The sequence below is a fragment of the Canis lupus genome, chromosome 11, assembly GCF_011100685.1.
Source record: "Canis lupus familiaris isolate Mischka breed German Shepherd chromosome 11, alternate assembly UU_Cfam_GSD_1.0, whole genome shotgun sequence".
NCBI lineage: Eukaryota > Metazoa > Chordata > Mammalia > Carnivora > Canidae > Canis > Canis lupus.
The window spans coordinates 18,036,141-18,052,433 of record NC_049232.1 but is presented as its reverse complement, the minus strand read 5'-3'; the positions used below and the strand labels follow the sequence as shown (position 1 = coordinate 18,052,433).

General features: G+C 35.6%; 1 long non-coding RNA gene across 6 annotated transcripts in view; it reads right to left on the bottom strand.

Moving 5' to 3' along the window:
- The window catches only part of LOC111098014, a 195,761-nt gene that overhangs the window by 113,737 nt on the left and 65,731 nt on the right, over positions 1-16,293 (bottom strand). For all 6 annotated transcript variants that reach the window (XR_005366646.1, XR_005366648.1, XR_005366650.1 and 3 more), the window contains exons 2-3: positions 4,257-4,452; positions 2,871-3,022 (exon numbers count right to left, since the gene is read on the bottom strand). This is a non-coding gene — a long non-coding RNA (uncharacterized LOC111098014). The remainder of the gene's footprint in view (positions 1-2,870; positions 3,023-4,256; positions 4,453-16,293) is intronic.

Sequence of the window (16,293 nt, the reverse complement as noted above, 5' to 3'; positions counted from 1 at the left end):
TAATCAGGTAATAATATTTTTATCTCAGCTTTAATTTTGTTTTGTATTTCCTTGATTTGTTGTTGATTTCTAGAAGAACTTTAAATATCATGGCTATTAATCTATTATTCATACTGTAAATATTTTCCTCAAGCCTATATTCTAAATTGGATATGTGGTATCTTTTGCTGAGCAGGTTTCTCAATTTTAGCTATCTATAATAAACTTAACTGTATTTTTCAAAATCTGTGTGTCCTTGGTTATTTTCTTATTTGGTCTAGTCTTTTCTTATATATTATATAACATATATATATTATATTCTTGTTTTTTCTAGTTGTAGTCTAATTCTAGTTGCTTTTCAAATTTCAAAGGTAGTTTAGGTGCAAACTTATTCATGACCTATCTTTTGGTAGATTTGCCTCCATGTCTCCATGAACACGGTTCCTCCTTAAGATTTCCCCCTTCTCCTCTTTTCTGCTTATCATTTCTTGGTTCATATGGGTCCAACTATTTAGATTCATTTTTATTTTAGCTGGTTCCCTTAGAAGCAGCTAGATAGATAGTCTTTTTAAAACAAAACATAAGAGATGTCTGGATGGCTCAGTGGTTGAACATCTGCCTTTGGCTCAGGTAGTGAATATGGGGTTCCGGGATCAAGTCCCCACAATGCACTCCCTGCAGCAAGCCTGCTTCTCCCTCCACCTAGGTCTCTGCCTTTCTCTGTGTGTCTCTCATTAATAAATATTTTTTAAAATAAGAAGAAAACATAAGATCTTTGTGTTTAAAGATATTTCACTCATTAAAATTTTTTTCTGATGTTTGATCTTTTTTTCCTTTCTTATTTGAACTGGGTTTCTTACTTTCTGGTATTTGAAGATTACTTGAATTAAGATTCCTGCAGATATTTTAACAAATCATGGCTAATTTAATCAATTTTAAATTAATTAACTATTAACCACTCAGACCTGATTTCAAGTCATATTTTTCTTAACATATCGCAACTTGAAAATATTTTTTGATGACTCCTAAAATTTCTGATTATAATGGTCTTATGGAGTATTTGAAAGGCTTTGGAGAAGCCAAATCCTTAAGTCAAAACTTAGCGTATTGGAGACATAATTATAAAATTTTAGAATGAATTTTAAGAAAGCCAGAGACAGAACATTTGGGTCAAATAAGCAAAACTGTTCCCATTTTCCCTTTACTCCTAGTCAGTGAAATGCTGTAAGCAGCAAGTATTTGTACACGCTTTCCTTTCTTCTTTCCCATAAAAAGGAATGGTCACAAAGGTTCTGAAAAGCTTAATTCAATTAAGTAAGAAATGAGTGGAAACAATCTAAAGAGTTCTACAGTATTGGTATTTTAAAGGGATCCTAGACAAAAGAAATCAAACTTCCTTATGTATAAGCTCAGATATTATGCAATTGGTAGAAAAAGAATCTTTTAAGCAGATTCTTCTTTTTTTCTAGAAACCACAATGCCCAGTAATCTGTTGATATCAAAATAAATAAAGAAAGGGATGCCTGGGTGGCTCAGCAGTTGAGCATCTGCCTTCAGATCAGGGCATGATCCTGGGGTCTGGGATCAAGTCCCACATCGGGGTTCCTGTGTGGAGCTTGCTTCTCCCTCTGCCTGGGTCTCTGCCTCTCTTTCTGTGTCTCTGATGAATAAATAAAATCTTTAAAAAAATAAGAAAAAGAGAAAATATTTTATCTAGAAAATCAATACGACAATACATAATACAAAGAATATGCTCCATTTCAGATGAATGTAATAATTAAGAATCATTGCCTCTGGCATCAGAATGGCTTTAACCCTAGCTCTATGACTTCACATCCTTGTGATCTGGGTTCATAGAACCTCTGTGCCTCATTTTTCTCATCTGTAAAATAAATAACAGCATATAGCACTTAGTTTTTTTTTTTAATCATAATGATAATTTAGTAAGACCATATATTTATATATACACACCACACACATACATATTTAGCACAGTGCTTTCATGGCATATTGTAAATGCTTGACAAATATTAGTTATTTTTACCAAAAAGAATATGGTATTTAGCTTTCCATGTTATGACAGCTTCATATAATAAAAAAAGCAAATCTTCATCAATAGACTTGTTTCTCAAAGGAACAAAATTCTGAAACTTATTTACTTCATAGACATCCATAATGAACACTAACAATGTCAGCAAGTCCATTTCTAAATGATTTATACTGACTCCTCCTCAAAAATGAAAATAGGACATGAAGTTATGATTTGAGAAGAAAAGAGCTACCTTTGTACCTAGGCCATTTTTTCCATTTCTAATATAAAAAAAAATTCTTAAAAGACCTCCACATAAAGAAAAATATGTGTATGAGTAGACAGAAATTGTAATTCTTCATTGCCACCTCTTTACCAACATATAGTTATACTCATTCGGGTGCTACTTAAGCCACTTTTGACTCAAATCTAATTGGCAGATTTCTCTTTCTAACCCCACACCTCACTAAGTCATGTTTTTCAGACTTTGGAGCAAAGTACTTAGCGTATTTATATTGCAATTTTTTTCAGTGGGATCCAGTAGATTTATAAAGGCTTTGATATGCTATCCTACAGGGTATAAAGTCAACTCAACCCACAGATATATTTGAAACCTCCCTGGCATCTTTGAAGCCCCTTCCACAGCATCAGAGACCAGAATGCCCAGGTTAAGCTAGAGTCATCTTAGCCATAGTGCTTCACAGATGCAAGGGCAGCATGGAGGTGCCAATTCCTACATCTACCTACCCTCAGCAGACACAATTTTCTGAGCTTAATGGGAAAAAATGGAGGTTTGTCCCCTGGTCCCAGATGTTAGTTGAACAAAACATCCACCAAGGGCAGAGTATCTGAAAAATCATACCTGGGAATGAGGAAGATCCAGAGTAGCATGGTCATCTTAGAAATTTCCCTTGCATCCCACACTGTTCTAGTATTGGATAGAATGGTGTAGATGATCTTCATGTGCTAAATACAAATGGAGTTGCAAAAGGAAATAGGGTCTATGCAGAGGTCCTGGAGTTTGAATAAGGGGGGAAAAAAAGCAAGGGTAAGAAAATGTATTCTCTTCTCTCCACCTGCCTCTTTGCCTCTCCTGCCTTTCTGCATCTTTTTTCTCTACCTCATATCTCCTTATCTTTCTCTCTAGGTGTGTCTCTTCCTCTCACTTGGTTCTCAATCTCTTATACTTTTTCTTCACATCTCTTGGGATATCTCCCCTTCCCTCATACATTTTTTTGTAACTTCCAAAGAAGACAGGCAGTATGAAAAGGTTTTCCATAAAAGTCAATTCTTTAATAGCCAGCACATCTGCAAATGGAGACTATCTCAGTCCTTTCTCTCTATGCTACCTGAGCATTTTGTATCCAAATTTAGAGCCATTCTATTGTTCTAATCTTTTACCATTCTCTGTTTTGTAGATTTTAAAATAATCCTGCTTGACTTATTCCACTCAGTCTTTCTAACCACAATAAATTACCCTCCTCAAAAGATTTCCTGTTATCATTCCATTTTGCTCAGGAACAAAAATGAACCACTATTGTCTTTTGGATCAAATCTTAAAGGAGTTAAGCATTCCAGGTTCTCCTGTGAGCATCCAGTCTCACTTTCAATGGACTCCAAGCAGTTCATCAGCTGTCAAGCCAACTCCCTCATCACACTCACCACTAGCTTTCTCTGGCTTCTTTGAAAGATATTTGCTGCTCAGAATATCTTTCCCCTCCTTGAAGGGCCTCAGTCTTTCACTCTATCTATAACACCATCTCTTTCAACTTCTGAAGAACCTTCCAATTAAAGCTTTCTTTTTTTCCCCCCTAAGATTCCAGTTATTTTGAGAAACAAAGACAGTCTTACTCCCATTTATAGCTCCACTGCATGAGAATAGAGTATTTTTTTCTATAGAGTCCCTTCAATGGTAGTAGAGTGGCATTATAATTTCTATTTCTATCTAAATCATCCACAGAGGGGGGTGTCTGCCTTGACAATTCTCACACGATAATCACCCTTTATTTCATATTATCTCTTCAATAGTTTATTACAAATCTAAGACTATCCTGTTAGTCCATTTTTATCCTATTACACTGGCTTATAATCATGAGAGTATATGCTCTGCACTACATACTTTATTCCTACTTAAATGGGTTGTATCAGGTTTTTAGCCTCTGAAAATCTTAATTAAGTGTACTAGTGGCTTGATGGATCAACGTATGAAGAGATGAATGCTTACATAATGCAAGCTTACATAACTCACCAGTGTTCACTGAAGGCATTTTGGCATGTTTACAAAACATGAAAATTGTTTTTGCTTCTTGTTCACTTATCTGCATTTGACCTTTCAGTCTGTTGAAATAATTTACTTGGATCCTTTCTGGTGAAGGTGAAGTACAAGGAGGAGGTAATGCCATTTGGGTATTTCAAAAAATGTCTTTTTTATACTCAGCTACTGCCTAAGAAAGTTATATAGGGTAGGAGAAATAGGTAAAGTGAAAATACTTTTCTTGGAATATATGGGGGGAAAAAATCACAATTAAAAAATTATAGATGGCAACAGTTCTTCTGCCACATTTTTTTTACTTTAAAATCTTCCAAAATATCTTAGAGTTCATGTCATTTATCACAGTACAGTAAGACTAGGTCCCAAACTGAAAGTTTATAGTACCTTAAGTAAACATTAACAGTAAAACTTGGAGTGTAAAATAATCATAGTTTTCACTACTTGTTTAGTAGCATACACATTTACATGAATGGGTTGTAGAGTATGCATCTATAAAGAGTTCATAAAACTTTATACCCTTAAAAACAATTCTATATTTTTAGCCTCAACCTACTTTAAAATTTTGACTTTAGAGTTAAACACATTATACATGTGTGTGCTTCCAGATTAAGAGGAAAAGCCAGAAGTCCATTCTGAAATGTAATTTAAATTACATATTTCCATTATTAAAATGCTCAACACCAAAAAAAAAAAAAAAAGGTTCCCTTCCATGCATTCCTGACTCCAATTCTACTGCCCACCTACTCTTCTTGTTTCTCCACAGAGAACATTTTCACAGACTGACATTGATGCATTTAGATATGTGCAAGTATTTAGTTTACACTTTAGCTTTTTATTAAAACAATAATGCTTGTCCATGGTCACATTCAAAGACTACAAAAGCATATACAATCCAATATAAGCCTCTTTTCATAAACAGTCTCCAAGTCCCTCTCCAAGAAAGACTATAAACTTACATATGGGTGTATGTGTTACTTGTGTCTAAGAGATGTGTGGAGGTACAGACACAGAGTCATAGAAATAGAACATACTGGATTCATTTTGGCAGATAGAAGAATATATTAATTGTTTGACCCTTGCATTTGCCCCTTATGCTAATCTTTCCAAATCACCACACAGAGAAGGACTTGTTTTTAACCATTCCATTGCAGAGTGGCATCACAATTTATTCTACCCTATATATGAACATGTATTCTTTTTTTTTTTTAAGATTTATTTTAGAGTGCGGGGGAGGAAGGGAAGGGGAGAGATACAGAGACACTCTAGCAGACTCCACAGTAAGCATGGAGCCTGACATGAGGCTCAGTCTCACAACCCTGAGATCAGAACTGAGATCACACGTGTGCTGAAACCAAGAGTCTGATGCTTCACTGACTGCATCACCCAGGGTTCCCCTCAACACTTAGATTCTTTAAAGTCCTTTGTCAACACAGAGAATGCACCAGTGAACATAGTTTGAGATAAATCTTCATGTAAGTGAGTACATCCGCAGTAGAACTGTTGAGCTAAAGGGTGTATTTTTCACTCTGATATGTGTTGCCAAGTGCCCTGGAAAGATAATGTCTTTCTACTCGTATCTTCCAGATGTTGTTTCTTACTTTACATTTTCCTGTGCAAGACAGTACAGTTATTTAGAGTTCAAACTCTGGTGAGTGACTCTTTGGCAGCAAAAATTAATTCAGCTGTTGATGAGCTTTGTATCTTTGGGCAACATAACTTCTCTGTGCCCCAGATTTCTAATTTCTAAAATCAAAATCTATTCGATCAGTCAACACTTATAGAGTACCTATTGTGAGCTAGGTACTTTTCTAAGTAAAACAATCCAACAGTCAACAAAGTAGATAAATTTACCTGTATTCATGAAGGTTAAACTCCAAGAGGGAAATTGTAACAAAATACCCCTTAGAATTTTGTGAGGATTAAACAGCTTATCATGTAAAGCATGTAGGACAGGACTGGCATATAGTAGATGCTCAGCAAACCCTTATTATTGCTATTATTGTTATTGTAGCCCTATTACTACTGTGAATAGTACTTCAAGGAGAAAAACGGATTTCTCAACACTTTCACTTCTACTTCAATGATTTCATCAATATTGAATACATCGTCATAGGTTAAAAAAACATTTGAGTTTCCTTTGCTGCAACTTTTTGCTTTATGGTTTGGTTCACCTTTTATTGCAGAGTGGTCTTTCTCTCAAGACTTTGTGAAAGCACTCTAAGTGTCTATTAAATTTAAATTTTTAAATTTAAAACAAGTATTTTAAATCCTCAAACTCAGCAATCTCTTAATTGCTATCTTTCTAGGTTTCATGTTTTTATAATGGCTTCTTTTATCCAGGATTATCTTTGAAATTTTCTTAATTTGATTCTAGAACTGTAAGACTCTTGCTTCTTTTTAACAATTTCCTAGTGGATGTCATTTTCAGTTCACAAACTCAGGAGTGTAGAAATTATGATTTTATCTTTTCTTGACTCAATTATTTAAGTGAATTCTTATCCTATTTTGTTGATAGGAAACCCAATCTCAGTCTTTGTTTCCTTTTAGTCTCCTTAAAATTCTATGAAGTTCTAGGGACTCTCACAGAGACACATTTTGAGAAAACAGACCTTATCATTGATTCGTTTGTCCAAACAAGGTTTGCCTCCCATCAACTCAGCACTTAGAACTCACAGCTTAAAAAATGCCCTGCTTAGAACACAGGAATCTTTTGTTTCAAAACCACCCATGACCTCATCTACCTAGTTGCACTCCCCAGCCATTTCCTCCCTGGGGTCTTGCTGCCTTGCTAAGGGCATGTTAGCAAAACTTGCACAGACATCTCTCCCATGCCTCTTTCCTTAACTCTCCTTCTCTCAGTCCTCAAAAATTTCTAATTTGAGATGACCTATACTAAAACCTTGATTCTGTCCCAGACATTTTATCAATCACGTTCCAAAACTTCAGTTTTTCAAAAACAAAGCCAGAATTTCTGCTTAACCCAGTTGTGTCCTTTTCCTTAGGCAATGTGGCAAGAAGGCTGAATAAGTACTTAAATGGGACAGGGGGTGGGGGGCAGTACACATAGCTGGATATTTAGCTTTGTAGAGCAATAGCAATTAACTCTAGGCACATAAAGCAAAAAATAATAAGAATTTATGAAAAGGATAGGAGTTAACTTTCAATCTCCAGGATAACCGGAGGATCTAGAATACGAGGTCAACAGGGTCTAGAATCAGAGCATTATAATAGACCACTCTAAACATCACTACTGCCTTCACTAAGCCCAGACTTCACAGCAATACTGCTGGATGCAGGCCACTGGATATTACCACATAGCTGTGTGCCACTGCTATTGTTCAAACATGTAAATTACTACAACTACTATGATGTAGTTGACCACGATGAAAATATGTTCAATGAAAAAAAAAGAAAATATGTTCAATGGTTGATTTCTCTCTTTATGTCACAAGCTACTGACTGCAAATCTATTTTCTGGTGACTGATTTGTAGGGATTCAGTCATGGACCTTCAGTGGAAAGGGAACTGTCAAGCAGTGTTTGGCCTTTTCATCTTTTACAGATTCAAGTCACCTGACACATAAAGTGAATGCTTGTCTGAACGTAAGATAGAAGTTTATATAGCTGGCACCCCCTAAAAAAGATAAATACTCACTACAGAGTCTCACCTTTGGCTATGCAAAGTAAGTATGCTTATTTGTGCTTCCAAGCAGAACAAATTCCATCCAGCCTAACTCAAGTAGACCCCATGAACAACAACAACAAAAATGCATGTAACTTCTCTGTAAGAAGCATCCATTCAGGATATAACCAGTTACCACTTCCAGTTCCAAGTCCAGGATCTCTGGAGTCATGTATTCCTCCTATGATTCCACCACACTTCTAGAGGAGTATTCTTGAGTATAATGAGCAAATTATAAATTTCACCACTATCACCATACTCTCTAATATACATAGATAAATATAGCATAGAAGAAAATACCAGTATCCTCAAGTGATACGGAGACGTTTTAAGTATTTACAATTTCCCTCCTCTATCACTTTTTGTATGATCTTTGGCTTCAGCTACTATCTCAGCTGAATGGAGACTTAGTACCAAATATAGAACTCCAGCTGTCATTTCTGAGGGATCTCAATACTTATAAATTCTTCTTGGTGGCTGCAGCTTCCATGAACTTTTATCACTGGACCTGGAAACCTTAGCCTCCTTGCTGTTTGGTGACTGATTATTCCTGATCAACATGACCCAGATAGTACTATGTACTGATTCATTAATATTTTCTCTCCAATTAAAAAACAGCAGTTGATAATGTAGTTCACTTTACTAGCTGGGTCTTTGGAGGAAATTAGGTAATGAGAGATAAAATATGAACCCTTTCCAAAATCTAATGGAAAAGTTAAGGGGAAACAACAGATGAGAAGTCAATGTGTGTCCAACAACAAGGACTTGGTGTGAGAGCACTTCAAAAGCCTAAGCCCAGATCAGGGAGTGGTGCTGCTGTAGTACTAGTTAGCCTTACATCTAAGACTTGTGGCACAATTAGGAAGGGGGGAATCTGAAAATATTATGGAAAAAGAAATGACTAGTGCTCTTTTTTCTTTGGATGCAAAGATCCTTACTATCATTGGACCAGGATCCCAAGACACAATTATATTTTCCAAACTCCTCATAAATAGGCCTGGGTTTTTAAACTCTTCTTTCTCTTTCACACTCCAACTATCATTGGAGTTTTTTTCTCCTGAACCGTGAAAATGAGAATCAAAATAAGATGCCTGCAAATCCCTAAGTTTAGCCCATTAAAAAGCATTCTACAAAGTGAGTGATGGTATCAACTACAACAATGAAACACAGAAGGGGCATTTGGAGGATAAGATATTGGGTTGAGCTTTACACTTGGTGTGGTCAAGGGGTCTGATCAACACTGAGATGAATCCCCAATAGATGGGGATTATGGATCAGGATTTCAAGAAACAAGTCAGAATTGTAGTTACATTTGGCAATCACAGTCATAATTAAAAACCCATGTATGGTAGTGACCTTCCGGAGAAGTTATACAGCAAATCAGTGGAATAGGACCAAGGATAAAACTCTGAAAACCACCAAAATTTAAGCAAGAAGATTAACTGGAAGAGAATCCACAAAAAGATAAAACATGAAAAGATAAAAGAGGAAGTTTCAGAGTCTTATAGAATTTTCAAAAGGAGACACAATAGATTTATTGTGTTATTTTTGAGTTTCTTTTTCAGTGGGCAGGCAGGAAACAGAGCACAGGAGTTCTACTTAATAGATTAAATACAAAAAATTTGTCTATGGATGCATGCCATAGACAATGCATGCATTGTCACAATGTTCAGAGAACACGGAAAGTTTGAATGTTTTCATTGAGATGAATGGGCGAAATCCAGAGGAAAAACCATTTCCATGTGGCATGATATTCCTGGTGTGAAATATGATGGAGAAATTAAGTAGTATGAAGAATGCAAATAGGCTACTGGATCTCAAACATGTATCACTGGAAACTTTAATAAGACTGTGTTAACGGAGTCTGAATTCATAGAAGAGCATATCATTACCTTTCCCCTGCTCCCACTAGGCTGTACTTTTTCTTTAATATATAAGCAATCCTTGAGCAGTAGTTCCAGTCACATTCACCATCCTCTCGGTGGTTTTCTGGACACTGCATTGCATGGAGTCTCTAGATGCCTAATGTCCCCTCGTGAGACCCAAAGTCCTGTGGCCAGTACCTAATTACCCTCCTGTCCCACCTACAAGTTCAAACTGCTCTTCTTCTAAGCTCCACAAGTAGATAATAAGCAGGAATTCTATTCACAGCGCACACATTGAAGCTACAATAATTAAATTAGCCTGAAAGTACTCATTCAATCCTTTTGGTGACTTTGTCTTAGCACTCTTCTTCTCGAACTACTTCCTCAAGGTGGAGGAGAACCAAGGCATGACACTACCTGGACAAATTAAAGGATAAGGCTTTTCCCTTATAGTTCAGCTGACTTTGAACTTCATTGGGTGATAGTCTTCAACAACAGTGGCTCTTCAGACTTTCAATCCAATACCACCAGAGACAACTGGCCACAGAACAATCCCAGCCCATCACTGAACACACGGGGCTTTTCAGTGGATACCCAGCAGTTGCCTCTATTTAGGAGATCTCCCGCAGTGGGTAATTACCCATCTGAGAATGAAGGACTATTTTAAAAACTGCTTTTTCAGAATAATAAGGAGTGTAAGTATATGACCCTTGGGATCAGTCTTATATTGTATAGGGGCCTGGCTTCACCAAATTCATTTCTCTAATATTTATTTTTCACTTTCTATTGCAGACACAAACAGATTAATAAACTTTCAGAATGTCTGCGATGGGAACTCACAAACAACACTGCCAAATTCTATACTTGCCTGTATAACCTCAAGTTTTTTTTTTTTAATTATTTTTACCAGCAATTATACATTTAACACCTCCATGTGAGCAGAAATCACAGGAGTGTGTTTATGGGCTCCTGAGCAGCATTCAGGATATAAGGCCACCTATGGCCCAAGCTTGTTTCTATTTCCAAAGTACAGCCTGCCTCCAGAGAGTCCTTAGTAAAATTAAATAAAAGAATTCTCTTAGTTTTCTAGGCGACATAAACTCCTTGTAAATTTTTTTTTATTTGGATTCTTTTGATAACACCACTTCCAAATGAAGGTCGTAAGAACAATATACTTTCAGAAAGAGACCAAAAAAAGGGGTAACTGTAGCGTTTCTGATTTTATAATGACATTTAAGATAGTTCACAATAACCATTAGGATATCCTTTATGCATTTTAAGTAAACAATCTTTGTCAATTCAAGAGTTACTTCTACTTAATGAAATACGTTCCTTGGTAACCAAGATAACCAGTATTTTTTTTCCCAAATAATATGTATTAATTGTTTCCAGATTTTAGAGACAGATAATACATTGCCATCAATTTCTATTTGCTTGTTATTTCTCTCTATTCTCATTATGGGGCCCCAAGAGTGATCTTTAAAAAGTTGGAGGCTCGTGAACATTCTCTTCAGCAAGATAAAGGACTGTTCTTTTGGCTAGGACTCAAACAATAGATGGAACAAAAAATTTACTGATTTTGGTGTGAGTATGTGACTTAAGTTTTAATATCTACATGTGAATCTATTCTCACGAACATCTCATCCCCTTTTGGGGACGCATTGACATAGAAACAGTAAATTTAACAGAGGGAATTGGATTTGATCTCCTGGCCTCTTCTCTCTTACTGCACACTTGATCTTGTTAGCAAACTGTTCTATTCCTACAGAAATGAGAGCAATCAAGAACTAAAATGCAATAGTCTAATGAAGAGATGAACATTATTGAAACATATATGTTAGTGACCAAGTTTATGAACTTTACTTAGTAAACATGTATAAAATAGACAAGTAAATGCTTCATTATCCCCAGACACAGCACCTACTACAGTGGAATCCACATAGAAAGAGGAGGAGCCCTAATCATTACAGAAATTAGAGATGGTAACTCAGAGTTGAATGGAAAAGAAGTAGGAAAAGATGAGTCTTTAAATACGGTATCTATTTTAAGTGGAAGTCAAAGTATGCCCATTGATCTTTTAATTAGTGGCATTTATTAGTACTTCTGTCGCTTAATATGGTCTGATAGAAACAGCTAGGGTTTACGAGTACTTCAAAAATAGAAGCAATTCAGCACTATTAGTGAGCAGCATTATACATCTAAGCCACAGTTTACCCAAATGTGAAATTGTAAATGATAGTAGTCACTATCAAACAGAACTCTGAAGATCATATGACATAACTCAAGTAAATTGTGGCATCTAGTAGATACTGACAGTTAAATAAATGCTTTATAAAACCAACTCCCTTTTTCTAAACATACTCAGCACTTAATTCACTTTATTCTTAACATGATGAATAAGGCTTTGTGGATTCTGTGTCAATCCCTCTTCTTTTTAAGGCCATTAAGTTTGAGGACTTGATCTTTTAATGTGATTTTAGCAGTATGAAAGTTTTCTGCAACTATCTTGTCTTTCTGAAGTTAAACATCTTTACAACTTTGTTTTTGTGATTCTGGCTGAGGTGTAGAGCTGTATAAATACAAACATCTTTGTATAAATTATAAACTAAGGTGAGGGGTGCCTGGGAGGCTCAGTCGGTTAAGTGCCTGCCTTCGGCTCAGGTCATGATCCTGGGGTCCTGGGATTGAGTCCCACATCAGGTTCCCTGCTCAGTGGGGAGCATGCTTCTCCCTCTTTCCTTCACCCCATGCTCCTGCTTTCTCTCATTATCTCTCTCTCAAAAAATAAAATCTTTTAAAAAAGTAAGTTAATAAAATAAAATGGTGAGTGTATATCTGCTCAGTGTTTTCAATGACCAATTTACTCATTTGACAACAGCAAGTCCAAGTCATGCAGCTGATATATCAAAGTTCTAGGGGAAGTATAGACTGTTGGCATTTTTTTGCATGAGGTGACATCTTATGACTTTGCCCTACAAACATGCAGTTAAAAAGACTAATTAGCCAGCAGTAATCTTTGTCAGTACCAACATTAGGAAAATAGTCTAGTGAACCTACCTTCTTAGGCCTGATTTTACTTCCTTGCCTCTAAGGATAAAAAATTCCTTTAGCTATATATGTGATTTTCTTCATGTAAAAGTTTAACACAGGGAAAAAAATCATTGCAGGAACCTGAAGATTCTTGTTAGATATAAGAGATCATGTTTAAGACAAAGTTCCAAGTTCTTCTCCTCATGGGGAAGCTTATGCCAGGGGCCATTACTGGGCCACTTTCCTTAGTTTACTGGCAGGACTGATCTATATAATTCAACAAATGTATACTTGGCACCCATGCAGGTCTTGCACAGATTACACAAATGAATGTAAAACAGATGGAATTAACATTTTTCAGCAACTATCATGTGCCACACACTGTGCTGCATGCCTGTAACAGACATTACTTAAACTATCCCAGTAATCCTCCTAAGCGCCCAAGAATGCTATTAGCGATGTCTTTCTTGAGATAAATAAACACATTCAGAACATGAAGTGATTTTGGTAGTACTCAGTTTTGTTTTGTTTTCCCCCAGTACTCAATTTAAATCCTAGGGTTTGTGTTGCTGCAAAGCCCATTCTATTTGCATAATGTCACGTGGACATTTAGGTAAGGAAATAAATACAATTAAATACACACATACGTATACATACACGTAAGTATTTGCATATGCATTTATTTATGCACAGGTAGATACCCTTATGTATTTACATGAAGAGCTATGGGATTTCAGAGCATGCAGGAACTTCGAATCTGCACCTACCAGCACAAGATGGGGAAAAAAGGAATTGAAAAATAAATTATCCAACTTAAAGTCAATTGATATTATACACCATATTAATGGAATGAGACAAGAGCGTTTAACAATAATCTAATATTTATAATGAAAACTCTCAACAATAACCTAGGAGTAGAAGAAAACTTCTTAAAGTCTATAAAAGGAATTTATTAAAACCTACAGCTGTCATCACATTATTGGTGAAATACTGAGGGTATTAAGATCAGAACAAAACAAAGATGTCCATTTTCACCACTCCTAATCAATACTGTACTAGAGATAAGTGTCCATATAATCAGGCAAGAAATAAAAGGCAGCTAAATTGGAAAGGAAAAAAAATCAGTTTTTTTTAAAGATTTTATTTATTTATTCATAGAGACAGAGAGAGAGAGAGAGAGAGAGAGGAAGGGAGGGAGAGGGAGGCAGAGACACAGGCAAAGGGAGAAGCAGGCTCCACACAGGGAGCCCGACGTGGGACTAGATCCCAGTCTTCAGGATCACATCCTGGGCTGCAGGCGGCGCCAAACCGCTGCGCCACCGGAGCTGCCCCCCCAAATCATTTTTTTAAGACATCATCTTGCATATAGAAAATTTTGAGAAACACATACATATATAAAAAATAAAAACCCCAAAACCTATCAGAGTAAATAAACCCCAATAAAGTCAAAGGATGTAAGAGCAATATAGAAAAATACGAAAAATATACAAAGGATAAAATATAGAAAAATTATGTTTCCATATACTAGTAAGTATCTTTTATTTTCTAATCTAAAAATGACAATTCTTTTCACACTAGCATCAAAAAAGATGAAAATATGTAATAATAAATTCAATAAAGGAAATGTAAGACTTTATGCTGAAAATTCCAAACATTTTTGGAATAAAAAAAGATTTAAATAAATGGAGATATTTCATGTTCATGGATCAAACATAATAGTAAATATATGAAGATGAGAATGCTCACTATGTCACTATTGTAGAATACTGTATTGAAGATCTCGATCAATACACTAACTTGTATTTATATATATATTTATGTATATATTATACTTATATAAAATATATAAACCCACATACAGATACACAACATACAGAGAGTTGACTTTGCTTCCAAATTATATCAATACATAAAATATTCAAGAGGCTACGTGAAAAAAATTATTAGAGCCAGTATTGCGAGAAACCATACACAAGACCAACATACTTGATTCTTCTAACCTACCTGAAATGAAAAAATTTATAGCAGAAGTGTTAGAAAACTTGGAGATCCATTTCAATACAGTTATAATGAAAGTTGGAAAGTTTTTAATGGAGAGAATTTTAAAACTTTATTAATGACAGTTAAGATGAAGTAACAGATTATACCTTATTCACAGAAAGGAAGACTAAAGCTATCAATTCTCCGCCAAACAAACCTATATGATAATTGTAGTTCTGACCAAAACTTCAAAAAGATTTGATAGTGAACAAACTTCCCAAAATTCATACATAAAAGAAAAAAGAGAACCACTTCATGTCAAGATTTATAAGAAAGTTGTAGTAATTCTTTCAACAATGTTATATTGATGCAGGCACAAAGTAATCATCCCGTTAAATGTACTAGAGTCCCCCCATACAGATCCAAGTATAAATGGTGAACTCAGCAGAAGAAGAGTTATTATTTTCTATCAGCTGAGGAAGGAATAATTGGAACTGACTTTCTTTGGTAAGTTTAGATGTCTAGCTCACAAACAAAATTCAAATGTAGTCAAGACCTACATATGAGAAACAACACAAATTTTAGAAGAAAATATGAAAAAAATCTCAAAATAGGTATAAGTTTTTCAAAATGGCCCATACACTCAAAAAAGCTATAAAAGGAGATCAATAAATTTCATTACACCAATATCAAAAATTGATGTACACATGTCTAAAGAAATCATAACCAATGTTTTTTTTTAATTTTTTTTAATTTTTTTTTATTTATGATAGTTACAGAGAGAGAGAGAGGCAGAGACACAGGCAGAGGGAGAAGCAGGCTCCATGCACCGGGAGCCCGACGTGGGACTCGACCCCGGGTCTCCAGGATCGCGCCCTGGGCCAAAGGCAGGCGCCAAACCGCTGCGCCACCCAGGGAGATCCCATAACCAATGTTAAAAGATAGGCAACAACTTTGAAATATGTAAAATAAAACACAAGTAACCAATTAGGAAAAAGACAAGCAACCAGTGCCATTCAAAATGGTCCAGGGATTTAGAATACTAATCTCAATCTAGACCCCTAGAAAGAAAAAAAAATGACTTTTTTTTTTTTTTTAACACCACTGTTATTCAAGGAGATTGAAAGTCTACTGACAATTTAGTACCATTTAACACCCCTTGGCAAAAATTAAAGCCTGACAATATCAGGAACTGTTTAAAATACTCAGCTCTATGCTGGTGATTAAAAAAAAAAAAAAAAGAATTGGTCTAGCTTCTTTAACATGTCATGTCATTTGCCACCATATGAGAAAATGTGAAATGTAAGTGACATCTGATGGGCGATCAATCCAGTTCAAGTTAAAAAAAAAATTTAAGGAATTTACTAATGGAAATTAAAAATCCAGAGAATAGATTCAGAATTTAGGATGTTAAGATGCAGGTGAGCAATCAGTATCAAATAGCAAAAAGAGTAGAG